This window comes from Lithobates pipiens, unplaced genomic scaffold, assembly GCF_037356315.1.
Source record: "Lithobates pipiens isolate NorthernLeopardFrog02 unplaced genomic scaffold, aLitPip1_a1.2 Scaffold_18, whole genome shotgun sequence".
Lineage (NCBI taxonomy): Eukaryota > Metazoa > Chordata > Amphibia > Anura > Ranidae > Lithobates > Lithobates pipiens.
In genome coordinates, this window is record NW_027507758.1 from 325,757,464 (window position 1) to 325,785,368 (window position 27,905).

Consider the following 27,905-nt stretch of genomic DNA (forward strand, 5'->3'; position numbering starts at 1 on the left):
GACGCGATTGGACCCGCGGAACCGGCTTTGCCGGTATTCTCGGAGGGGGCAATTGACCCGTTGCCCCCCCCCTGGATCCGCCCCTGGTCTGTATGGGTGGGCGTCCTGTAGAGCAGTGGTTCTCAACCCTGTCCTCAAGTACCCCCAACAGGCCATGTTTGCAGGTTTTCCTTTATCTTGCACAGGTGCTTTAAATCAGAGTCAATGGATATTTTGGACAGCTATTTTATCTGAAGAGATATTCCCAAAACATGGTCTTTTTGGGGTACTTGAGGACATGGTTAAGAACCACTGCTGTAGAGTAATGATTAGCTAAATATACCTGAGGTTGGTTCTTTACCGAAGTTTGTATGTCAATCTGAGCCCCATAAAAGTCAAGGGAACTGAATTTAGAAATCAGTAGTAGCCGTTTTCTGGACTAATAGGCAAAGGATTCTTAAACAAGGGGGAAGGGAAGCTTAGCAGTGCCCTGGGAAAAAAGTTTGGCAAGGAGCAGTGATATATATATATATATATATATACCGTATATATATACGTATATATATATATATATATATATATATATATATATATATATATATATATATATATATATATATATACACAGTATATACATTTTTCTTTCAGCTGCATAAGGAATTTGTCAGCACAGGTGTGATAATTGGAGGACAGGCAGGCTTTGCTCCCAGCACCGCCAGAAAGCTGATCATGCTGGGATGGATTTGCTCTCCTGCCTGGCATAATCTATTTGAAAGAGAAAAGCATGCGGACTGGCAGGATCACTAGGCGTTTCACATAAATAAAGGAATACAAAGAGAACAGGATACTTTTTTTTTACACAAGTACATGGTACAACATACACTTATTAGGAATATGAAATTTTGGGGTAACTTATTCTTTAAAATGGGGAATATTGTGTATACACCTTTTTTGTCACTGGGCCCTGATTATAAGGTTTAGAGTTACACAGATAAGATTTAAATGTCAACATTTAAAAAGTGCCACAAAGTAATGATGACATCTCTGATTACAATTTGACCTAACACTAGATATATGTAAGGAATACTAACATTGATCTATTACGTAAACAGACATTGATGGGTTATTAAAATATTGGATGGATTATCAATTGACCAGCTATTGACTGGGTTCTTATATGTATCTTTATTTCCATCCTATTTTTGGCAAGAGAAAGATTGGGGGTTTGCATATTATTCTTGAGCAGTATGGTCCACAGGTGTAAAGATTTCTCTGTGCTGCTGGCTTTTCTGCTGACCATAATGCATTCATTGAATGCAGTGAATGGAAAATAAATCTGTATTGTCTACTACATTTACAATGATTTCACCATGAGAATAAATACATGTGTGCATATTGGCAGTTAAATAATAGCTGCTAATTTCCAACACATCAGCAGTGGTAGCAATCCAGCTTTAGCAGACTTGGTATATTTGGCTCATTTCATGTAATGGAAGAGTGCTAAAGATTTTATGTGCAGCATATTGGCATCCTTAAATTGAACATGATCTCATTCTAGTGTGCCATAGCCCAAATTAACACATTCTCAGGCTCAGCTAAAAAGAGGCTTAGTTTTCATTTGGCGTCCCTACAGATATCATCATCGCAAAAAAAGCTCTTTTTAGGAAAACAAATTATTTTCACCGTTTATATTTTCTACTTAATTTTCTCTTATAAAAAAATAAATAAAAATGGTTAAAAAGTCAATGGAGTACTTATTATTAGCTAATGAACAATTATGAGAACAATGTGACTACTAAAATTAAAACTAAGTAATTTGAAAGAAAAATCTATAAAAAAATAAATAAATCAGCATTTCTTGATCCTTCTGTTCAAACACAGACATTGTGTAATGATCTCCAGAGCTCTTGGATCAGACTTGGCTGAAGTAGGGACTTTTGGGGGCTGGATTCAGGGTTAAAGAAGTCATATACAGATTGTGAGGAAAAACCAAGAGTTAGCAAGAGTAAGTTTTTTTCTATTAAGAAAACCAAGAATTGGAAACTAGAGGGATACTCAGGCAGACTAAAGTTCTTAAGAACCAATACAAGAGATAATTATACAATAAAAAATACCATGGAAACCGGGAAACAGTCTGACATGTTCACAAGTTATAAAGTAGAAGATCTGCTCAGGATAAAGAGTTTGATGTACTATAAATTTCAGTAACGGTTCTTTTAAAGTGGATGGGACAGCTTCAACCTTTAGGAAGTTGAAATGAATGCTAATGCCTCGTACACACGATTGTACTTTCCAACAACAAAACCGTGGATTTTGGGTGTTGGCTCCAACTTGTCTTGCATACACACGGTCACACAAATGTTGGCCAACAATTACGAAAGTAGTGACGTACAACATGTACAACAGCTGGTAAAAAGGAAGTTCAATAACCAGTGCGCCACCCTTTGGGCTCCTTCTGTTAATCTCGTGTTCATCTCGTGTTAGCAGAAGTTTGGTGAGAGGCAATTCTCACTTTTCAGCCTCGTGCTTTTCAGTTCGTTTCTGCTTTTCAGTTTGTGCTTGTCGGTTTGTATCTGTTCTTCAGTGCGTGCTTGCCAGTTCGTTTCTGTCTTTTAGTGCTTTCTATTTAGAGTTTGCTTCTGCTTTTCAGTGCGTTCTTGTCCGCTCGTTTCTGATTTTTAGCTCGTTCTTGTCAGGTCCTTTCTGATTTTGAGTGCGTTTTCTGTCAGTTCACTCTGTGCTGCCGTTTTTTTATTAGCCATGTTGTGGTTACATACTTGTCGTAGAGTTTGTGCTGTTATTGGGCTTGGTGTTGGAGTTATTGCTTTGACTCAAGTCCAGTCCATGAACAGGGGGAGGAGGAGTTCTTGGACCAAGAATTAGTTGCTTAATCGTGACCAAGTCTGTCATATGCCTGTGTTGCGGGAGCTCCTGGAGAATAATCCTGATGATTTCAGGAATTATCTCCGGATGACAGACCCCATCATTTACCGTCTCTTGGCTTTGCTGACCCCTAATATTAGGAAGCAAGACACCTGCATGCAGAAAGCCATCATTCCCAAGTGAAGGCTCATCGCCACCTTGCGGTACTTGGCGACGGGGAGAAGTCTCCAGGACCTAACGTTCAGGACTGGGATCTCCCCCCAGGCTCTGGGAATCATTTTTCCAGAGAACTGTTAAGCCATCATTCAGGTCCTGCAGAAGGACTATATTAAGATAAGTTGTATCCTTTAACATCACATTGTATGCAGTTAATGTTTTCTAATGTATTGTATTTATTTCATCATTCCATAATTATCATGATTGTAATATGCTGTGAATGTCCTCTTTGTCCTCATGCATGCTGTATGCTTTTATTGCTCTTTTTTTGTCCTTCATGCATATTTGCCTTCACTAGCCTCCTTAACCTCCCCAGCATGCTATCCTTGGCCCATACACACCTAGCCTAGTCACTTAATGAATTTTGTCAGCTCCATTGAAGTTGTTACCCTAAACACCCCGTAAAATGTGCCCAAATGTTATTGTTGTCTTTAAATTCAGGAAGAGTGCAAAAGACTTTTTTTTGGGGGGCCCAAACTAATTTTGAACCCTCCCCTCCAACCGCTAAGTCAAACCGATACCAATACTCTATCTGCTGACTTTGCCAAACCCATATGCACTATACCTATCTACCATATTTATGGATGAATTCACCAAAGCATGTAGTGTAAGTGCCTGCCTGTAAAAATGTGCTTCAATTTGTACAGTGTGTATTCATATTTTTGTATTATGACACTTCTTACCTGTCCAGTGGGCTACCAATAGTGTAAGTAAGGAGGGGCTGGCCAAGATAACACACATTGTTTATGCATTCAGAGGGTAACCTGTCCAAAACATCTCCCCCCCACTCTAAAATGTTTACAATGGGCCATCAGAGGGGATGAGGAATCTGATAAGCAGACCTTATATGTTTGCCTTTAAATACTAATTTCAATAAATGTTATACTTATGTTGGCCAAGAATGTTTGTGTCTAATCTGCTTGCAATATTATGTGCAAAAGTAGTATTTTTTTTTTCTTGTTTGACTCAACAGTGTCTTTCCAACCCACAGGAATGGAAGACTGTGGCCTCCCAATTCCACCAGCAGTAGGAATTTCCCAATTGCGGCGGTGCGATCGATTAGAAGCACGTCCAGATCATGCCACCACCCAACTTGGGGTCATACTACTTTAATTATAAGGGGTACAGTAGTTTTGTGATGTTGGCAGTGGTGATGGCGAATTATGAGTTCCTACATTTGAACGTAGGGAAGAATGGCCATATGTCTGATGCAGGAGTGATTGCCCAGATGGAATTTTACTGGCATCTCCAGAATGGCACCTTGGGGTTGCCAGCTCCAGCGCATAACGTGGCGGGCCTCCAGTTCATTTTTGTGGCGGATGAGGCCTTTGCGCTGGGGGACCATCTGATGAGGCCATTCCCCATGAGGACCCTGACCCCGGAGCAGAGGGTTTTTAATTACTGGCAGGCCCGTGCCAGAAGAGTGGTCGAGAATGCCTTTGGCATAATAGCCAAATACAAACTCAATCACATCATCTTGAGCTGCTGCGGAAGAATGCAGCCAACTATCTGGCCTCAGTTGCGACTGAGGCTGACTTTTCACTGGCACAAACAATGACTGCGCTTGAAAGTGGCTGTCCTGGCTTGCCCCCCCAAAGCGCCCGCAGAGTATGGCAAAACTATGTGGAGTACTTCGTGGATAGGTAGGCAATTGATTTACCAAAAAATCTGGAAGCTGTTTAACCACTTTCAGACCGGACCATTTTGCTGGTCAATGACCAGAGGTCTTTTTACAATTTGGCACTGCGCTGCTTTAACTGGTAATTGCGCGGTCATGCAATGTTGTACTCAAACAAAATTTGCGTCCTATTTTTCCCACAAATAGAGCTTTCTTTTAAAGGTATTTGACTGACTCTGCGATTTTTATTTTTTGCGATATAAACGTAAAAAGACCGCAAATTTTGAAAAAAAAAATGATATTTTCTACTTTTTGTTATTAGAAAAATCCAATAAACTCAATTTTAGTCATACATTTAGGCCAAAATGTATTCAGCCACATGTCTTTGGTAAAAAAAAAGTCAATAACTGTATATTTATTGGTTTGCGCAAAAGTTGTCACATCTACAAACTAAGGTACGTTTTCTGGAATTTACGCAGCTTTTAGTTTATGACTGCCTATCTCATTTCTTGAGGTGCTAAAATGGCAGGGCAGTACAAAACCCTCCCAAATGACCCCATTTTGGAAAGTAGACACCCTAAGGAAATTGATAAGAGGCATGTTGAGCCCATTGAATATTTTATTTTTTTGCCTCAAGCGATTGAATAATGACAAAAAAATATATATATATTTTTTTTACACAAAGTTGTCACTAAATGATATATTGCTCACACATGCCATGGTTATATGTGGAATTGTACCCCAAAATACATTCTGCTGCTTCTCCTGAGTACAGGGATACCACATGTGGTCGACTTTTTGGAAGCCTAGCCGCGTACGGGGCCCCAAAAACCAAGCACCGCCTTCAGGATTTCTAAGGGCGTACATTTGTAATTTCACTCCTCACTACCTATCACAGTTTTGAAGGCCATAAAATGCCAAGATGGCACAAAACCCCCACAAATGACCGCATTTTAGAAAGTAGCCACCCCAAGCTATTTGCTGAGAGGCATGTTGAGTCCATGGAATATTTTATATTTTGCCGCAAGTTGCGGGAAAATTACAAACTTTTATTTATTTTTTTCACAAAGTTGTCACTAAATGATATATTGCTCACGCATGCCATGGGCATATGTGAAATGACACCCCAAAATAAATTCTGCTGCTTCTCCTGAGTATGGGGATACCACATATGTGGGACTTTTTGGGAGCCTAGCCGCGTACGGGGCCCCGAAATCCAAGCACCGCCTTCAGGCTTTCTAAGGGCGTAAATTTTTGACTTCACTCCTCACTACCTATTACAGTTTTGAAGGCCATAAAATGCCAAGATGGCACAAACCCCCCCCCCCAAATGACCCCATTTTGGAAAGTAGACACCCCTAAATTTAGGGGTACACTAGTGAGACTCACAGGTAAAAAAGCACCTAGGCTGTCAGCGACTGTATCAAAACGCTACAAAAAAAACTGTTAGCGATCGCAGGGATCAGGCCCTGACTCTGCGAACGCTGCAGTTATGTGTGTTGTGTTTTGTAAGTGACAGTGATCGATCGATACTGCACTTGGATGGGCTGGGCTGGGCTTGGCGGAGGGGCTAAACGCAGGTGCTAGCAGGTATCTGGGCTGATCCCGCTAACAATGCGTTTTGGGAAACCTAAACTGCTGGCGACGCTAATATAGATCTTTTTTTTTTTTTTTTGAGCTACTTCAGCGAATTTATCTGCGAGGCACCAATCAACTTAGCGTTCATTTTAGTTGTCCTCGTCTTCACATCACATCATTGTAGCTTGTCTTTTTAGTGAACCTTATCATTCAAATACTTTATTCGTTTATACATATAAAAAAGAAAATACCATCAAGTTAGCCTGTGCTATCCCTTTAGGTTTAACCCTTACCATCCCTCACCCTACTTCTTCACATTATTTTCCCCCCTCCCCCCCAATCCCTCTCTCTTTCAGATCCATTGTGGGTATAAGAAAAAGAGGAAACCCCCCAGACACTACAACCATACGTCCAGTGTCAACTCTCGTTTGGTCTTCCTCTTCTCCTTATCCCTTTAAACTCTCCTCTATCCCTACCCTCCCCCCTCTCTGTTCCTGGTTACTTTCCCTCGGGGTACAACTTTAAACTTCACTTCAACATTTCCTTTCCTGTTGTTATTCCTGTGTTATTTCCTCCACATATCGCCATGATTTTTTGAATTCTTCCCAGAGGTCCCACTTCCTATCCCTCTCCTCCTTTGTGGCTAATTCCTCGTCCCCTCCCTCCCCACTTTCCGTATGTTGTACTTCGGATACCCTCCGAATCCAATCCTGGATTTTAGGACCTTCTTTCTCTCGCCATTTTCTCGGGATAAGGTTTTTTGCAATATCAAGTAAAATAGGGACTAATGATGCTTTGTATTGGTTTATTGTCTCCTCTGTCCCATGGAATAACACCATCCATGGGTCCACTCTAATTACTTTTCCCGTTACCACCTTTACTAAATCAATTATCCTCTTCCAGTATTCTTTAATTATGGGACAGTCCCACCAAATATGGCCCATACTCCCGATAGACTTACATCCTCGCCAGCACTCCGGCGATTGGTCATTTCTGAACCTAGTTAGTTTGTCAGGGGTGGCATACCATCTTGCTATACATTTATAATTTGTTTCTATCAGTTTACTCCCTCCCCCCGCATAGTGAGTTAATGTTAGTATTTTCTTTCTATTTTGAGTATTACATTGTACCCCCAGTTCCTTTTCCCATTTTTTAATAAATGCCGGTTCTTCCAGTTCGTCCCCCCCCCGAGATTATTTTATAAATTAAACCAATGTTTTTTCTTTTTTTTGTTAGTTTATCCTTCTGACATAATTGTTCTAAAGGTCTTAGTTCTTCTTTGCTCCGTAAGGGATGGGGCAACTTTGAGACAAATGTTCGTAACTGGAGGTACCGCCATTCATCAATCCTCATTAACTCTGTGTCTTCTCTTAGTGCTTGAAAAGTGCTTAACTTATCTTCTACTAAAATATCTTTTAATTGTGCATTATCTTTTAGTATCCAATTTCCCCCTATTTCTCTTTGTCCTGGTGGAAAATAATCGTTGTCTTTCAAAAAAATTAAAGGTGAATTGTAGCCCCATTTTTTCTGCGTGTGTATTTGATCCCATATTTTAAAAACTTGTCGTGTGATCTTGTGTGTATTTAATCCTAATGTCCTATATTGTGGCGGATTCCAAATAATTCTCCCTAACTGTGTTTGAGAGAGCGTGTTTTCTATGCCTACCCATCTTTTATCATTTACCTCTTTCGCCCACTCTACCACCCGTGACAAAACTACTGCGTTGTAGTATATTTTATATCCGGGGCTGCCACTCCCCCTTGTTCTTTCCCTCTCCTTAGTACCGCATACGAGATTCTCGGTTTTTTATTTTGCCATATAAACTTCGAAATTATCTTCCTTAAGACTGCAAAGTAGGTCACCGGGATTGCGAGGGGCATCATTTGAAATTTATATATTATCTTCGGGACTAAAATCATTTTTACCACATTTATCCGACCTAACCACGAGAGGGGGCTAGATGAAATTTTATTTATTTCGCTCTTAATTTCCTCTAATAAAGGGATATAGTTTTTCAGGTATATTTTTCTTAAGGTGTTCGACAGGAAGACCCCCAAATATTTAATTTCTTTGCGCCAGGGGAAGAAGAATTGTGCTCGTAACCTCTCCTCTTCTAGTTTACAGATATTTATGTTTAAGACTTCTGATTTTCCAGGGTTAATTTTTAGATTAGATATCTGTCCAAAATCTTCCAGTGTCTTTAGCAGATTCGGGATCGTTATCCTGGGGTTTGTAATAAAGAAGAGCACATCGTCCGCGTATGCGGCTAATTTGTGCTCCTCTTCCCCTATTCTAATTCCCGTAATGTCTGAGTTATTACGAATTGCAGCCAGCAAAGGTTCAAGGGAAATCGCAAACAGCATGGGTGACAATGGACACCCCTGTCTGGTGCCATTACCCATTTGTAGCAAGGTGGAAGATTCTCCATTGACCTTAACCGTCGCTTGTGGATTCTTATATAGAGCCTTGATCCAATGTAACATCCTCGGGCCCACCCCCATCTCTTCTAATGTTTCTAGCATGAGTCCCCAGTCTACCCTGTCAAAAACTTTTTCAGCATCAATTGACAGGAATAGGCCTGGGGACCCACTATCTTTTAAGGCTTGGATGAGGAGCAATGCCCTTATTCCGTTGTCCCTGCCTTCTCTCTCCGGGATAAACCCGACTTGATCCGGATGTATCAGTTTTGTCATATTTCTTTTTAATCTTGCTGCTATTACTTTAGCATATAACTTTACATCTGTATTTAGCAGAGCGATCGGCCTATAATTACCACATAGTGTTTGGTCTTTCTCCTCTTTCGGGATCAAAGAGATCGCGGCCCGCAATGTTTCCCTCCCCATGTCATATTCGTTGCCTATTCCATTGATGTATTTACATAAATGGGGGACTAAGGAATCCTTAAATTTTTTATAGTACGAGATTACAAACCCATCTGGGCCCGGGCTTTTCCCCGAGGCTGTCTCTTTTAAAGCCTTATGAATTTCATCCTCAGTGATGGGTCTCTCCATGTCCTCCCTCTCCCCGTCATTCAGGCGGGGTACTTTGGCTTTACGCATAAATTCTTTCATTTTCTCCTTTTGCCCTTTTCCCTGTACCCCTTTCTTTTCCACGTTATACAAGGCTTCATAGTAGTTTTTAAAAACTTCTGCTATTTCCCTGGAGGTGTATGCCATTTTGCCGTTTTTATCCTTTATTTTATCGATAAAGTTAACCCCTCTTTTACCTTTCACCTGTCTCGCTAGGTTTTTTCCTATTTTATTTTCCCCATAATACCTTTCTCTAACTCTGCCCAAAGATGCCCTTCTCGTTTCCTCCTCATAAATATTCTTAAGTTCCTCTCTCTTATTAATCAGTCGGTGGAAGGTCTCTTGTTGTTGGCCCCCTTGCTTTTTATGCTCCTGTTCCAGACTAAGGACCTCTCTCATTAACTTCTCCTTTTCTTCTTTTCTTTCCTTTTTTTTCCTGGTCCCTATGGAGATGAGGACACCCCTAATATACGCCTTATGGCCCTCCCAGAGGGCAGCACCCGACACCTCCCCTGTATCATTTGTCCTGAAATAGAATTCTATCTCTTTCTGGATCATTTCTGCTGTTTTCTTATCCAAAAGGAGCTCCTCATTTAACCTCCAAGAAAAGGGGCGTCTCTGTATCCCGTGTATCCTCAACTTCATAACTACTGGAGAATGGTCTGAGAAAGTTGCTATTTCTATTTTTGTTTCCATAACTGACTCCAATAGCCTATGTTCGACCAAAATGTAGTCCAGCCTAGTATACGTCCCGTGCACTGGGGAAAAAAACGTATAGTCTTTTATTTTTTCATGCTGTATCCTCCACACATCTATCAATTGGCTTCGCCTCAACTGAAGCCTCACTTTTTTTATACTTCTCGCACTTTTCCCCTTTGCACCGGACGTACTATCCAATGCTGGATCCAAGCAAAAATTAAGATCCCCTGCCACTATTACATCTCCTTTCTTGAACTCCACGAGTCTCCCCAATATTTGTGTCATATATCTCTCTGGGTTTTTATTTGGGCAGTATATATTAGCTAGGGTGATCTTTCTATCCCCTATTTTCCCGTTTAAGAATAGGTATCGCCCCTCTGGGTCGGTCAACCTATCGAACACCTCGTATTTTATACCCTTCTCAAACCCAATTGCCACACCCTTGGCCCTCCTGATTGGTGAGTCTCCGTAAATCCAGTTTGGATATTTTTCGGAGTACAATTTCACATTTGTGTCTTGTGTTAGGTGCGTCTCTTGTAGGAAAATTATTTCAGCTTTATATTGTTGAAGTTCTTTTAAAAGTTTAGATCTCTTTTCTGGCGAATTCAAACCCTTGACATTATATGACATGAACTTTATCTCGGCCATCCTATCCTTCTCTGGGCGAATTTATTCTGCACCTTATGCCTCACCGTATAACCCCCTCTTTTTTCTTCCTTATTTTCCATTACATTCCCACTTCCCCTCTCCTGCCAGGAACATCTTACCCCCCTTTCCCCCCCCCTCCCCTCCTTCCCCCCCCCCTCCTCCCCCCCCCCCACCCTCCCGGCCCAATCCAGGCCTCTGCTTTGCATAATGAGTTTTACTCCTTCTGCAAGCCCGATCTCCTAGGGTATGACCTTGACTGCGTTTCCTCTCCTCCCACCTCCCCATAGGCCCCAATCCCCCTCTTTTCCCCCCAGCCGTCCCTCCCCCCCCACCCCCCCTCGCCCACAATCAAAATAACATCGGGAGGATCAGGAAAAAACAGTTAACCATCTGCTCAGAACATACAGTTCCCCCTTCCCGTACCTCTCAATCCCTACACCTCCCAAGGGTCTAATGGGATCAGGGGAATTGGAATTCCTATTTTGTTACAAAAGTCCTCTATTTCATCTAAGGTTTTAAGTTTGAACGTCCTCCCCTCCTTCTGCACTGTAAGCGCTGCCGGAAAACCCCAACTATATTTTATATTTGCACTTCTCAGTTGGTCCAATAAAGGCTTTAGCCTTCTTCTACGTGCCAGGGTTCCCGGTGCCAGGTCCTGAAAGACCTGTAACGTTGATCCTTCGTATTGAATTGGGGGTAGACCTCTGAGCTTGCTCCAAATCTTAGCCTTTTCTTCATATAGCTGGAACTTTATTATTACATCCCTCGGGACCTCTTCCCTCAACCCTTGAGGTTTCCTTATTCTGAGCGCACGTTCTAGCTTTAACTCTGTCCCTTCTTCTTTTCCCAATAAGGGATTAAATATCTTTCCGATCTTTACACCCAGCTCTTCTCCCTGTTGTTCTGGCAGTGATCTAATTCTCAGATTTTGTCTTCGATTTTGATTTTCCTGTTCCTCCATCTTATGTCGGATCTCTCTATGTGCTTCCTGCGATTTCTTTACTTGTGTTTTTAGTTCCAATATTTCCCTGGCCTGTCTTCCTGTTTGTTCCTCCATTTCCTCCACTCGCTTCAGTAAATGCCCCATATCCTTCCTTACAGTTAAAATCTCAGCTTTAATTATATTTTCTAATTTCTGGAACATTTCCTGCATTTCCCCCTTTGTGGGTATCTGAGAGGGGCTCCCTTCCTGCCTTCTTCCGCTCTCCTGATCTTCCTCCTCTCCAGAGGAGTCACCCCTTGCACCTTCTGATTTTCCAACCTCCTTCCTCCGCTCTCTCACCCCTCTTTGATTTCCCTCGAGTCCCGGGCTTTTTTGACTTGTTTCTTTTAAATATTTTTGAATTGAGCTGGAGTTCAGACTCTCCCTTGAGTTTTTAGGCTCGTTCGTTCTAGGGTTTTTTCCCTTCATGTTCTCCTTTACCTTTCTTTTCCCCAGGATTTCCCAGGATCCTCCTTTCAAGGGGTTCTCTTATTGGGGGTTTCTCTTGTACTGTTACCACACTACCTCTAAGTTTTTACACTTCAAATATCGTAATTAAATAAATACAGATACTGTCCCTTTTATTACTTTTGTTCCACCAATGCAGAGTGATTACACCACCTTATCAGGGGGAGGAGTTACCAAGCCCAGTGTCCTTTGAGCCCGGGTTCCTGGATCCCAACTTTAATTTGCAAGCATATACCTCCTTCTCTCTTCCAATTCTCTATGTTATTATTTTTTTTTTTCTTGTTTTAAGCAGTTCCTGTGCTGGAAATATCTCTTATGCTATCACTGCCGCCCTTCAGGTTTGCAGGCTTTATTTACCATACTTATTATAGTTCTCATGTAAAAATAGTATATGAGGTACTGTCCCTTTAATTCACTTCTACATACCATGGGAAAGAGAGAGGGGGGGAAATACTAAAGTAGCCAGTCACAAATGGGGCAAAAACAAAACGAAGTATCAGGCGGGTGCAAAAATCCAAGCCCTCATGCGTTCACACTGCTGACTCTTAGGAACAGGGTCTCTATTACCAGAGTTACCACTTCATCCCATGCAGGCTTTAGCAGAACCGCTTCTCTTATCTCATAACACTGTCCGTTTTATACTGCATTTCTCTGTAAGCATGTTCAGTCACATCTAAAGCAAAATCCAAAAGGAAAGATCTGACCTTGTATCCCCTCCTCTGTGTCCTCACAGAGGAGACCGGGGATCGTTGTGGGTTCACGGGGGTGTCCGGGGGAGGCGCCGTTACCTCCAGTAGGGAATCCTACCTCCCGTCTGCCTTGGTCCTGTGCTCCGTGTCGCTTCTCACTTCAAACGTTCCCGCTCTGCTCACACCAAAGCGGGAGGTTATACAGGCGGGCCAGCCACCGGTCTATTGCTCGCCTTAAGCGAGGCTCGAGCGGGGGAGGACGGGGCTGGGGGTCGGCGCGGCTGCACGTTCCTCACGCCAGAGCAGAGCACCCTCTCACTGTGCTCTCCTCCGGCTTGTTCCTCGAGGCCTCCACCATCTCCCGCGAGAGCGCCGCAGTCAGGCCCCTCCCCTCACCTCTCTCACTTCCGCATGACGCTGCTCCCCCGATCAGAATTTCTGATCAGAACTTTTTCCAACTGCTAATATAGATCTGATCAGATACTATATTACTAAGGGAGGTGTATGCTTTGCGCGTGGGTGTTAGCGGTACTGGCACTAACCTGACGCTGCCTGGGGCGACGCAGACCTTATCTGACCCTCAAACTTATATCACCCGCCGGGTGATCAGGGGGTTAAACCTTTATTAGGTAATAATGGCGGGTGCCCTGAAACTATAAAAAAAATAACTAACTAACCAGCGTCACCTGTAACAGTTATATGGTGATCACTGGTGAAAGGGTTAACTAGGGGGCAATCAGGGGGCTTTATGTGGTAGTATATGGGGGTCCCTGGTGCTATAAAAAGCTGCAGCGAACCTAAATACCTACCTGCCTAACTAGCGTCCCCTGTGACACTAATACAGCGATCAGAAAAAACGATTGCTTATTAGGCTGGGTTCACACTGGAGCGATGCGGGAACGCCACAAATCTGCGGCAGGTTCCCACATCACACTGCCCTATGCGAACTGCTGGGAGTGTCAGTGAAATGTTAATGACACCCCCAGATCAGTTCGCATATCGCAGTGCGATCTGCAAACTCGGACAGGAATCGGATCGCATGGTGTGAACACCCATGCGATCCGATTCTGCTGCGGACCAAAAAAAAGGGTCCCGTGCGAGTTTGCGGCAGGTGCGGCGGGTGCGACACGAATTCAGCCATACTATCTGTATGGCTGAACTCGAATCGCACAGAGATCGGATGTGATTTGCACTGCAGTGCGGTGCGAATCACATCCGTTCTCATAAACCGCTGCAATGTGAACCCAGCCTTAGTGACACTGGCGACGGGGAGTGATCACGGGGTTAAACCTTTATTGGGGGGGTTAGGGGGGTACCTTAGAACTAAAGGGGGCTAACCCTAACTGCCCTAACAGTTATTACAGTCACAAATGACACCAATGCAAAAAAAAAAAAAAAAAAAAATGGACAGGAATCGGATCGCATGGTGTGAACACCCATGCGATCCGATTCTGCTGCGGACCAAAAAAAGTGTCCCGCGCGAGTCTGCGGCGGGTGCGGCGGGTGCGACGCGAATTCGGCCATACTATCTGTATGGCTGAACTCGAATCGCACAGAGATCGGATGTGATTTGCACTGCAGTGCGGTGCGAATCACATCCGTTCTCATAAACCGCTGCAATGTGAACCCAGCCTTAGTGACACTGGCGACGGGGGGTGATCACGGGGTTAAACCTTTATTGGGGGGGTTAGGGGGGTACCTTAGAGCTAAAGGGGGCTAACCCTAACTGCCCTAACAGTTATTACAGTCACAAATGACACCAATGCAAAAAAAATAAAAAATGCAATTGGTGTCACTGTGACTGGGGGTGCAGGGGTGATTGGGGGGGTGATGGGGGGTGAAGGGGGGGTGAGAGTGTGCCTGGCATGTTCTACTGTATTGTGTAGTGTTGGTGCAACTCACCGATCCTCTCTCCTCGGTGCCGGAACGAAAAATACCGACACGGAGGAGAGATTACATCACTTCCTCTGCCTGTGTTTACATTACAGGAGAGGAAGTGATGTCACGCTTGACTTCCATTCGTCAGGAGCGATCGCGAGGGGGTGGCCATGAACGAATGGCCGCCCCACATCCCGGATCGCTCCTGAACGGATACCGACCGCCGCTGGCACCAGGGGGGGGGCCCGATCGGGCCCCCCACCCGCGGGAAGGCAGGGACGTACATGTACGCCCATATGCCTGCCCGTGCCATTCTGTCGACGTACACCGTTGTGCGGCGGTCGGCAAGTGGTTAAAATTATTTATTTTTGGAAAATTAAACTCATATTTCATTTGATTTACTGTTTGTGATTCTTATCAATCTCTAGGTTCTCCAATGGCCTTTTATATTTGGAATTTGGTGACACTCATCAATGAGAAATTATTGTGGGCTTTGAAATCTCCCTTGTCACTAGGAGAGAGTATGACTATTTGAGGGTCAATGATTTTAATTTCCCAGTGTTTTATATCATACCAAAAATTCACAAACAAATGAAAAAACCCCCTGGCAGACCGATTGTGTCTGCCATTAAGGGGCCTTTAGAAAGGACTGGCAAATACATTGACTCTCTAATCAAAGAACTGGTTGAAGTCCTTCCTTCATATGACCTTGATACAGGGGATGCATTGAACAAGATTCTGGATCTAGATGTTCCTACGGGAGCCCTGCTGGTTGGTCTGGACGTGGAGTCACTCTACACATCTATCCCCCATGAGTGGGGCATCCTGGCTGTACACCATTTTCTTGAGCAACAATTCCCCATGATGGGGGCACAGAATGAATTCATTCTGGAACTTCTGGAGGTGGCCCTCAGGCATAATTATTTTGTATTTGCGGACCACTATTACCAGCAATTAAGGGGGACTGCTATGAGGGCCCCATGGGCCCCCTCATATGCCTGTCTCCACCTGGAGTGGTGGGAAGAGGACACAGTATATGCCTCGTCGCTGTACCGCAGCCATGTTCATATGAAAAAAACATTGAACTAAAAGCTGTAATGTAACAAAATAGGTAAAAAGCCAAGGGGGATGAATACTTTTGCAAGGCACTATATATAAGCAGTAAAAAAAAGGGAGGACAGACCATATTGGCCCCATAAAGAATGAGGAAGGACATCTGGTCACAAAGGATGGGGATATGGCAAAGGTATTGAATGTATTCAGATCCTTAGTCTTTACAAGGGAATCGAGGGGCTTCAGTAACCAAAACTGCAGTGTTTGTCCTCATGACACATCACAGGAAGCACCCTCATGTTTAACATAGGACAGAATTAGAAATTGCCAGACCATTGTTCCTAATTTTTACTGACAGTCTACTGACTAGAATAGTACCGGCTGATTGGAGAAAAGCCAATGTAGCAAAAATATTTAAAAAAGGGCCAAAATACATCCCTGGGAATTACAGACCAGTTAGACTAACATCAATAGTATGCAAGCTCTTGGAGGGGATGATAATGGATTCATGAAAAATCTTTCTTGTCAAACCAATCTATTAACCTTCTATGAGGAGGTGAGCTGCCATCTAGATAAAGGAAAGCCCGTAGACGTGGTGTATCTGGATTTTGCAAAAGCATTTGACACAGTTACCAAAAAAGTTTACTGTACAAAGTAAGGTCCGTTGGTATGGACCATAGGGTGAGTACATGGATTGAAAACTGACTACATGGGCGAGTTTAGAGGGTGGTGATAAATGGGGAATACTTGGAATGGTCAGGGTGGGAAGTGGGGTCCCCCAGGGTTCTATGCTGGGACCAATCCTGTTTAACTTGTTCATAAATGACCTGGAGGATGGGGTAAACAGTTCAATTTCTGTATTTGTAGGCGACACTAAGCTATGCAGGGTAATAACTTCTCCGCAGGATGTGGAAACCTTACAAGAAGATCTGAACAAATTAATGGGGTGGGCAACTGCATGGCAAATGATGTTTAATGTAGAAAAATGTAAAATAATGCATTTGGGTGGCAAAAATATGAATGCAATCTACTCACTAGAAAGTGAACCTCTGGGGGAATCCAGGATGGAAAAGGACCTGGGTCCTAGTAGATGATAGGCTCAGCAATGGCATGCAATGCCAAGCTGATGCTAACAAAGCAAACAGAATATTGGCATGCATTAAAAAGGGGATTAACTCCAGGGATAAAGTGCTAATTCTCGCACTCTACAAGACTTTGGTCTGGCCTCACCTGGAGTATCCTGTCCAGTTCTGGGCACCAGTCCTCAGGAATGATGTACTGGAAATGGAGCAAGTACAAAGAAAGGCAAAGCTAATAAAGGGTCTGGAGGATATTAGTTATGAAGAAAGAAAGCACTGAACTTATTCTCTCTGTAGAAGAGACGCTTGAGAGGGGATATGATTTCAATTTACAAATACCATACTGGTGACCCCACAATAGGGATAAAACTTTTTGCAGAAGGGAGTGTAATAAGACAGGTGGCCACTCACTAAAATTAGAAGAAAAGAGGTTTAACCTTAAACTGCATAGAGGGTTCTTTACCATAAGAGCGGCAAGGATGTGGAATTCCCTTCCACAGGCAAGGGTTTCAGTGGGGGGCATCGATAATTTCAAAAAACTATTAGATAAGCACCTGAACGACCGCAACATACAGGGATGTACAATGTAATATGGACATATAATCACACACATAGGTTGGACTTGAGGGACTTGTGTCTTTTTTCAACCTCACCTACTATGTAATAAAGTAATAGCCAGGGTTCAGCAGCCAAATAAGGTAGTCAGAACAAGCCAGGAAATCAGGAAGCCAGAGATCAGCATTGTCAGAAGCAGCAGACAGGATCAGGAACCAAAAGGGACGTCAGCCAGGCAAGTCTTCAACAGGAACACAGCAGAGAGTCTCTAGAGATGTTGAACAAGGTGAAGGCAATTGATGAAATGAACCAGGCAGTTTAAATAGCCAGGAGGGGCTGGCTGTGGGCTTGACTGATGAGCAAGAGATGATCAACAGGTGAACCACTGTGGAACGATGAGTACTGGCAATTAGGGATGAGCTGAAAGAACACGGGAACCAGAACATGCGAACAGGCAAAAAATTTGTGCAAACATGCGAACACTGTTAAAGTCTATGGGACACGAACATGAAAAATCAAAAGTGCTCATTTTAAAGACTTATATGCAAGTGTAGCACTTACCCCTGAAGGAGCTGCTGGTTTTTGTTGGGCCTGTACTCTGATTCCACACCCCCGGTAATTTGGCTCAATCCTCTTGACACAGCTGTGATGCAGTATGGTGTGAAAGTAACAACAGAGAATGACCCCACGTGTACAGTATAACAATAGTGTACCTTTACCAGTACCTGGGTCTTCACTGCTTCACCCGTGAAAGAAGGAACAACACCTCACACCAATTTAATTAACCAGAACGTATTTTTACTGGAACCGGTAGAAAAGCAATAATTAGTAGTGCCACAGCACAGTAGATATTCACAACAGTTTTCTTACACATAAATAACTCTTGGAAGCACAGGCGTCTCCAAGGGGGACCAATGCCCAGAGGAACAATGCCTTACTCTGGACACCTTTCCCACTCCCAGCACACCGTAATAAACACAAAATTGCAAAACCAGAAATATTGTACTACACACTAGCTAGGGAGCTACCCCTTACTGGGTAAGACAGTTGACTCTATTTGAAGTGAATGCACGGCCTTGCAATGAAGATGTAGTCTTTATTCTTCTGTTTTCTGCTAGCTATTTTGTTGAAATGATTAAACAAGAATAGAGCAGAATGAGCATTGAAACTGTTATGGTATTAGGGCACACTTGTAACTACCTCCGGCGTAGTCGTCTCTGATCTACCAGTGTCAGTTTTCAGTTAAGTATAGGCTTGAGGCATGCTAAACTCCGTCTGATAGTGTGCAACCGCCACTTCAGGTCTACCAGTCCCAGCAACACCGTGAAATGAGTCTAAGCCCTTGTACACACGATCGGAGATTCCGACGGAATGTGTCCGATCGGAGCGTTTTGTCGGATATTCCGACTGTGTGTGGTCTGCATCGGACTGTTTCCGTCGGAATATCCTTGGGACCAAATTTTCCAACTTGCCGGAAATATTTTCCGACAAAATGCTCCGATCGGACATACTCCGAACATGTGTAGAGAATTCCGATCGGACAAAGTGCCACGCATGCTCAGATCAAATTCCTACATCAAAGCTATTGGCTACTAGCCTGAACATAGTCCCGTCATAACGAAATAACGTCATCACGTTCTGAATGATCGGATTTTCCGAACAAATTCGTCCGACCGTGTGTATACAACAGTTTCGGACAAAATCCATCGGACAAAATCCGACGGATTTGGTTGTCGGAATCTCTGACCGTGTGTACAAGGGCTTAGTGTGTAAAGTGCATTTTAGACTGTGGGAGACAGCCCTCTCACCAGCTCCAGGAAGAATAGGAACCCTTCACTCCGGCTGTATGGGTCCTGCTTTAAGCCAGCGTCGTCACGCTGCTTCTCTTCCACGAGATGACCTGAACTCTCAGATGGCTCCGTCAGGTATCTCTGGATCCCTCTCGATCCGGTCACACCACAGCTTCCGCACTCAAATCTCAAGCAGAGTCACTGGTTGCTTTGCTCCTCAAAGGCTGGACGCTCTTCTCTCTGGAAGGCCTCCTCACGGGTCCTTACTGGCAGGCCACGCGTCCCAAAGAGAACGAAAATGGCTGTGTGTGTCCTTTTATACCTACCCAACATGCAGTTCCACACCTAAGTGTCCATGGGTAGGTCACTTGGCATTGTGGGTAGGTAGGTCAATTGTGAATGAAAACAAAAAGTCACTTCCTGTAACATCTCCAATGTCCTTGTAATAGAATATAACTGAAGTTAATTTCCCTTATAAACCACTAGATGGTGCTTTACACCAAATTATAGTACTACTCATAAATTATCATTGCTTTATACTAGTAGGCAAATATATCAGCACTACACAAGTTATTGCCATAAAAAGTGTTTGGGGAACCAGCTACTGGCCCAGGGGACATGTATCAATGCAAAAAAATGTTTTTGAAAAGTCATTTTTTTCCGGAACAGTGATTTTAGGAACGCTTAAAGTGAAACAATAACAATTAAATATTCCTTTAAATATCGTGCCTGGGGGGTACCCTTAGTCTGCCTGTAAAGTAGCCCATTTTTCCCATGTTTATTACAGTACCGCAGCAAAATGACATTTCTAAAGAAAATGTAATCTAAAATTGATTGCGTCTATAATATATTGCCGCATCCTGACAATATACATAAAAAATTATTTCAAAAACAGCGTGGGTCCCCCCCAGTCCATTACCAGCTCTTTGGGTCTGGTACGGATATTAAAGCGGAGCTCCACCTGATTTAGTGCCGGTTCACACTTGTGCGATGCAATTGTAATGGTAATTTTTTCATTGCGTGTTTGGTTATTACCAGCGTGATTGTATTGCAAATTTAAATTTCAGAGAATTTATTTGTTTTCAAAAGAGTACAAACATTAAATAAGAACAGACACAAGTTCAAAGGAAACATCCGAACCTAGTCGGCCAACTGAATGTTACCAATACAAATGAAACAAAACGAACACTGGGTCCTCTATAGGCAAAAGATCTGCCATATAAAAATATAAACCTGAGGAGTGGCAGGACTCCGAGTATCTAAGAAAATGAGAAGGCTCATAGGCCTCGGGGGACCAGCCTAGCACCCCTAATGGGAGCTCGCTGTGCTAGGCTAGCTCCACCCAGGTCTCCTGGCACCCTCCGCTCCCATTGTAGATCCAGGGAGATCCCAGAGTACTGAAGGCATTTGTGACTAAAGCTAGAGCTTCAGAGGGAAGCCCCTTAAATCAACTGTACAGTCTAGCTGAGAAGCAATCGGCCCCCTCTGGTGGAATTATGAGACCGAATTACAAATATGCCAACACAAACAACAAAAATAAAAAAAAAATAGAGAAAAGAAGGGGTGGGGGGTACGAGGGGGGAAGAGACACACTAGGGAGGAAAAGAGCAGACAAGGGAAACGAGAGGGGGCAGAAGGATACAGAACAGACAAGAGACGATAGAGCCTGCGATTTAGGACTAGCTGTAAGGGGTGCTCGCTTACGGGCAGGCAGGGATATACAGAAAGAGAGGGAAGAGCCAGGCGACAGGACCGAACCCGGACAAAGAATGCCGAACCAAGTCAATTTGGCGGAACGCCCGTGACGAGAGAGATGCCTACGTGTTGGGCCCAAGGCTCCCAAATGGATTCAAACTTATCTCGGTAGTCTAGTAAAATGCTTGTTACTTTTTCCTGGGTCATGATCCAAGAGATCTTATGTTTGGCTGCTCGAAGGGAGACTTTGGGCTGTTTCCATGCTTTAGCTATGGTAGCCTTGGCACCTAGCAACATGAAGTGTATCAATATGCTAGTAAACTTGCCAATTCGGGGGATGGGGCCATTCAGGAGAGCCACAACAGGGGTTCTAGGGACCTGGATACCCCTTTACCCGAAAGATCAAATTAAAGATCCTCCGCCAGAAGGGCCTAAGTTTAACACATTCCCACCAGATGTGGGCCATATCACCTGTCATTTCACAGCCTCTGAAGCAGAGGGAATTGGCCGAGGGAAACATGTGGGCCAATTTGGCCGGGGTCAGGTACCACCTAGTCATCACTTTGATATTGGCCTCTATCAGAGAGACGTTCCTAATCCCTTTATAGGCTCTGGAATAAGAGGAGTACCAGGACTCCGGTTCCCATTGAATTAGGAGATCCTTCTCCCAGGCCAACATGAACAATGTCTTATTGTCATTCCGTGCTAGTGCCTGGTAGATAACCGAAATTCCCCCTCTTTGGTCTGTATGTATTGCAAATTTAATGCGAATTCAATGCGCTTAGAATGTAAATGAGGTACAGGTGCATTTTGTGCTCAGGCCAATCGAAAAGGCAAGAAAAAAATGGGTGTGAATTTCCTGTGCTCCTCCCGGTTTTCTTTTGTGGGGAGAGTATTGTCGTTGAGGAGTGTGGTGTGGTTTCTTTGTGTGTGGTGAGAGAGGATTTTGACTTTTAGGCCATTATGTTTCATCGTATGCCGTTAATCATGGCAGCAGTTGTTACTGCTATTGCTGCAGTGCTGATGAACAAAGCCAGGAGGAAAAGGAGCAGGAGGAGGAAGAGACTGATGAGTACAAGAAGATATTGGGTCCATCCAATTATCCAAAATAAGGAAGACAGAGGCCAGTTCAGGATCCTCTATTATGATCTCAGGCAGCATGAGGAGAAGTTCTTCAACTATTCCCGGATGTCAGTAAATAGGTTAGTAACGGTAACTCTCTTCCTTCTCCTCCTCCCTCCTTCTTTCTATCACTGACATGCATCCCACTGACCCCCAATCCCACTTACCACCAATGTAAGGGCATGCATCCCACTGACCACCAATCCCACTGACCACCAATCCCACTGACCACCAATCCCACTGACCACCAATGTAAGGGCATGCATCTTACTGACCACCAATCCCACTGACCACCAATCCCACTGACCACCAATGTAAGAGCATGCATCCCACTGACCACCAATCCCACTGACCACCAATCCCACTGACCACCAATGTAAGGGCATGCATCCCACTGACCACCAATCCCACTGACCACCAATGTAAGGGCATGCATCCCACTGACCACCAATCCCACTGACCAACAATGTAAGGTCATGCATCCCACTGACCACCAATCCTACTGACCACCAATCCCACAGACCACCAATGTAAGGGCATGCATCCCACTGACCACCAATCATACTGACCACCAATCCAACATACCACCAATCCCACTGACCACCAATGTAAGGGCATGCATCCCACTGACCACCAATCCCACAGACCACCAATCCCACTGACCACCAATGTAAGGGCATGCATCCCACTGACCACCAATCCTACTGACCACCAATCCCACTGACCACCAATCCTACTGACCACCAATGTAAGGGCATGCATCCCACTGACCACCAATCCTACTGACCACCAATCCCACAGACCACCAATCCCACTGACCACCAATGTAAGGGCATGCATCCCACTGACCACCAATCCTACTGACCACCAATGCCACAGACCACCAATCCCACTGACCACAAATGTAAGGGCATGCATCCCACTGACCACCAATCCCACTGACCACCAATCCCACTTGCTATCTCTTTTCTCCTTTTACTAGAACTCTTGCCTCTTACCATTCAATTTGATTGTGTGTATGTGCTTTATCCTGTCACTTACATTGGTATTGTGGTTTTATTCTTAGTTTCGATGAATTGCTTCAGCTGCTTGGTACACGTTTGGAGTATCAGAACACCACCTTTCGGAATAGTGTGGAGCCAGCGGAAAGCTTGCTTGTTACATTAAGGTAAATTTCATAGATATACTTTGTGAAAATTTATGCTATGCACCATAGTAGGCTCTAGTAATGAATGCAAAGAATGCAGACAGATATCACAACAAAATTGTCTTCCAAAAAAGTATTTTTTTATTTTTATATTTTTATAACTTGTAATTATTTTGCAATTAAATATTTTGCAGGAAATATTGTCAAAAAAATCTAACTCCTCCTTCCTCTGACTCTCCAACTTCCTATGACTCTCTAACTTCCTCTCACTCTCTAACTCCCTCTCACTCTCCAATCTGACTCTCTAACTTCCTCTGACTCTCTAACTTCCTCTCACTCTCCAACTCCCTCTCACTCTCCAATCTGACTCTCTAACCTGCTCTGACTCTCTAACTCGCTCTCACTCTCCAACTCCCTCTGACTCTCCAATCTGACTCTCTAACTTCCTCTGACTCTCTAACTTCCTCTGACTCTCTAATTTGCTCTGACTCTCTAACTCCCTCTCACTCTTCAACTCCCTTTGACTCTCTAATCTGACTCTCTAACTTCCTCTGACTCTCTAACTTGCTCTGACTCTCTAACTTGCTCTGACTCTCTAACTCGCTCTCACTCTCCAACTCCCTCTGACTCTCCAATCTGACTCTCTAACTTGCTCTGACTCTCTAACTTGCTCTGATTCTCTTACGCCCTATGACTCTCTTACGCCCTATGACTCTCTAACACCCTCTCACTCACTAACTCCCTGTGACTCTCCAACTTCCTCTGACTCTCTAACTCCCTATGACTCTCTAAATTCTTCTGACTGTCTGTCTTTACCTGCACTGAACTTTAATTCTAACTTTCAAAACTTTAGTAACTGAAACTCTGCCTCTCCACCTCATCCTCCCTGTCATCTCCCACTCTCTCATCCTCCCTCCCTCGCATCTTCATCTCCACTTTCCCCCTAATCTTTTTTTCTCTCCATCTCTGTTTCCCTGAGCCATTAGAAAAAAGATAGCATTTTTGAAAAAACCAACAAAATTACAAAAAATAATTTTACAAAAACATAACATGAAGTTAGTAGCGTAATTGGTAGATAGTCATCTACAAATTCAAATAACTTGGCGAACTATGTTCATTAGGCTTGGTTACATCATGCAGTTGTAGTGTTGCTGTTGAAGAGCTTGGTTGTGTTTGCTGCAAGGCTTCACCTTGTGTTGAGGGATATTTCCTGCATGGCTCAGGTGGTGATATCTCGGTATCCGTGGTACACTTGGGGGTCCATAGTGTCGATAGGGTGTAGGCATGTTTGAGGGAAATTCAAGAGATCGATTGTGATATGGATAATGATTTGGAATTATCGGTTTGTGCTGTTCCATTGGTCTTGCTACAGGAGGGAATTGTTTAGGCAGGGACGTTATTTGCTCGTATCACTGTGGTGGTCTGTTTTGTGTCAGGACATGGTAAGATGTTGAGTCAAGTGGTCTCATATCCATTTGTCTGCTAATATACGTGGTTCTACTTGGGGGTGAAATTACAGAGGCAACTGGTGAAGGAATGGGATATGGTATTCGTGATCTGGGGGTCTCATACATACTAGAGGGTTCAGCAAAACTAGAGGGATAAGGGTTTGGCATGGTGTCTGAGGCAGAAGAAATGGGAGGAATTATTTGGGTACTAGGCCATGTTGGCACAGAAACATGGCGTGGCACAGTGAATGAATGGATGCAATGTTGCACTGCAATCCTCATATTAAAATACTGGTCTGGCAAGACCTCTTTGAGAAGAGGCACCAAACTAATGGCAAACATAGTGTGAGGGCATCGCTGGGCATCGATTTGTTCAGTGATCCCTGACACTATGTGTAGTAATTTTTTGGTCTAGTCTTGGTCTTCAACCTGTTCTATTGCCCTGCTGCTTTTCTTCCTGCTGGAAGTAGAGTTTTGCCTTGGCCTTCTGATGGGAGGTGTAGAAACGTTGGTATCCTCATTTTACGGCTCATGAGCAGAGGACTCATGTACCTCGATCTGCTCACCCTGGAGCTCCATAGATGACTCCTCCTGATATGTGCAAGCAAATGATACTCCTTCATCCTCGTCAACACTAGCAGCATGCTCCTCCTCCCCCTCCTCCTCCTCCCAACTTGCTTCCGTGCTGCAATACAAAAAAATAAAAATTGAATCTGTGTTATGAATGAAAAAGTATAAAGCTGATAGGGGGGTAAAGTGACCGATTCATGCATGATAACTTACTTCCTCAATTCTGAAACTGGCTTCAAAAAATCCATGTATCTGGCAAAGGCATATGGAGGCTTTGGGGGAGCACCAGACCCACTCCTTGCTTCACGCTGCAGTCTCTGGTGTCTCTGAAGTGTGTCCTTGAGGCTCCGCCACCTAGTGCGTATGAGACCTTCTGTAATAAAAAAAACCTAACTAAGTAATTTCATATTATTTTTCAGGTACCCAGCAACTGGAAATTCATTTGCCAGCTTACACTACAAGTTAAAATTGGGAAAATCTACGGTGAGCACAATTGTGCGGGACACCTGTATCGCCATCTGGGAGGTCCTAAGAGATGTGGTCATGAGAAAACCAATCAAAGAGGAATGGAACACCAACGCTGAGTTGTTTTGGGAGCGCTGCAACTTCTCTAACTGTGTTGGTGCCATAGACGGCAAGCACATCAGAATTGTGAGGCCAGTCGGTAGTGGGACAAACATTTTTAATTATAAAAAATATTTTTCTTTTGTTCTTCTGGCAGTGGCTAATGCAAACTACTCGTTCATCTACATAGACATTGGTTCTTATGGGAGCAGTTCTGACTCCAGCATTTTTTTCCACTCCAGTTTTGGAAGAATGATTCGGGAGAACACACTTGACCTCCCGAATGAACGACCACTCCCTGGAACATCTGAACCCTCTCTCCCTTTAATATTTGTCGATGATGAGGCTTTCGCTCTGTCATAAAAAATGCTCAGGCCATATGCTAACCGGTCACTCTCTGTGGAGAAAAGGGTATTTAATTATCGGCTAAAAAGAGCACGAAGAGTTGTGGAGTGTACATTCGGAATCCTGGCAAACAAATGGCATTTTCTTCACACCTCAATAACTCTGAGCATGGAAAACGCCATAATTGCCATAAGAGCTTCCTGTACACTCCACAATTTTGTCCGTGATAGGGATGGATACCTTTTCAAGGACTCTTTAATGGATGAGATGGAAGGCGCAGATTGGACACATACAAGGGGCAATTACAGAGGGGCCAGCATCCGTGAGAAATTTACTGACTTCTTTATGAGTCCTGCCAGTCAGGTATCATGGCAGCTTGATGCAATTCAATAAACACCAAAACTTTTTTTGCTGCATCGTTTACTATCTGTACTTTTTTCAACAAATGTGATTACGTTTTATTGTTCAACAGTGCGTCCATCTATTTTTTGCACTTACTGTGTCAACATACTGAGCTTGCAATATCATTCCACAATATTACATTGGTGGTCAGTGGGATTGGTGGTGAGTGGGATTGGTGATCAGTGGGATTGGTGGTCAGTGGGATGCATGTCCTTACATTGGTGGTCAGTGGGATTGGTGGTCAGTGGGATTGGTGGTCAGTGAGATGCATGCACTTACATTGGTGGTCAGTGGGATGCATGCACTTACATTGGTGGTCAGTGGGATTGGTGGTCAGTGGGATGCATGCCCTTACATTGGTGGTGAGTGGGATTGGTGGTGAGTGGGATTGGTGGTCAGTGGGATGCATGCACTTACATTGGTGGTCAGTGGGATTGGTGGTCAGTGGGATGCATGCCCTTACATTGGTGGTGAGTGGGATTGGTGGTCAGTGGGATGCATGCCCTTACATTGGTGGTCAGTGGGATTGGTGGTCTGTGGGATTGGTGGTGAGTGGGATTGGTGGTTAGTGGGATGCATGCCCTTACATTGGTGGTCAGTGGGATTGGTGGTCAGTGGGATGCATGCCCTTACATTGGTGGTCAGTGGGATTGGTGGTCTGTGGGATTGATGGTTAGTGGGATGCATGCCCTTACATTGGTGGTCAGTGGGACTGGTGGTCAGTGGGATGAGTAAATGGAAATATACTTACGTTTATGTTTGCGAACCTGAGGTGTGAAGTCATCCCAGTCTGCATACAGACTCCTGCAAATCTCTTCCCAGCCTCTGCTCTTCCTGGCATTATTTTTGTATTCTTCTATCCGGCTGTCCCATATATATGGCCTGTCACGGACAAGTCTGATGAGCTCCTCATTGTCTACACTGTTCCGACGCTTGGGGGCCATCTTGACGGATTACAGATGGACATGAGACAAGAAACAGGAAGTGAGGGGGTGGAACTGGAAGGAGGAGCTGGAAGTGAAGAATTCGCATATATCTGAACCAACAATGCAATTCCAGAACGATTTTACATTGATGTCTATGGAAACTAAATTCGCAACGCAACTCTGTAAACTCGCACAAGACCCTTTTTTTTAACGCATCACATTCGGAGAGGAATCGCAACGCATATATGTGAACGACCGTCATGAAAAACAATTCCTTTTTGGATGACATGTGAATCTAGTTTTTGTTTAACGCATCACATTCGTTATCAACTCGCACAAGTGTGAACCGGCACTTATACACAATAGCTCAGATTGATTAAACAGCTGTTCTAATTATAAAACTGAACATTATTTTTTTTTAATTTGAACTGTACCTTGTTTTTTCTTTTTAATTTCTCCACTTCCTTAATCTGGGCATTGCGGATATGGGTGGGGTTTTGCAGCTGTCTCATCATTTCCTCGAATCGCACAGTCTCCTGGGA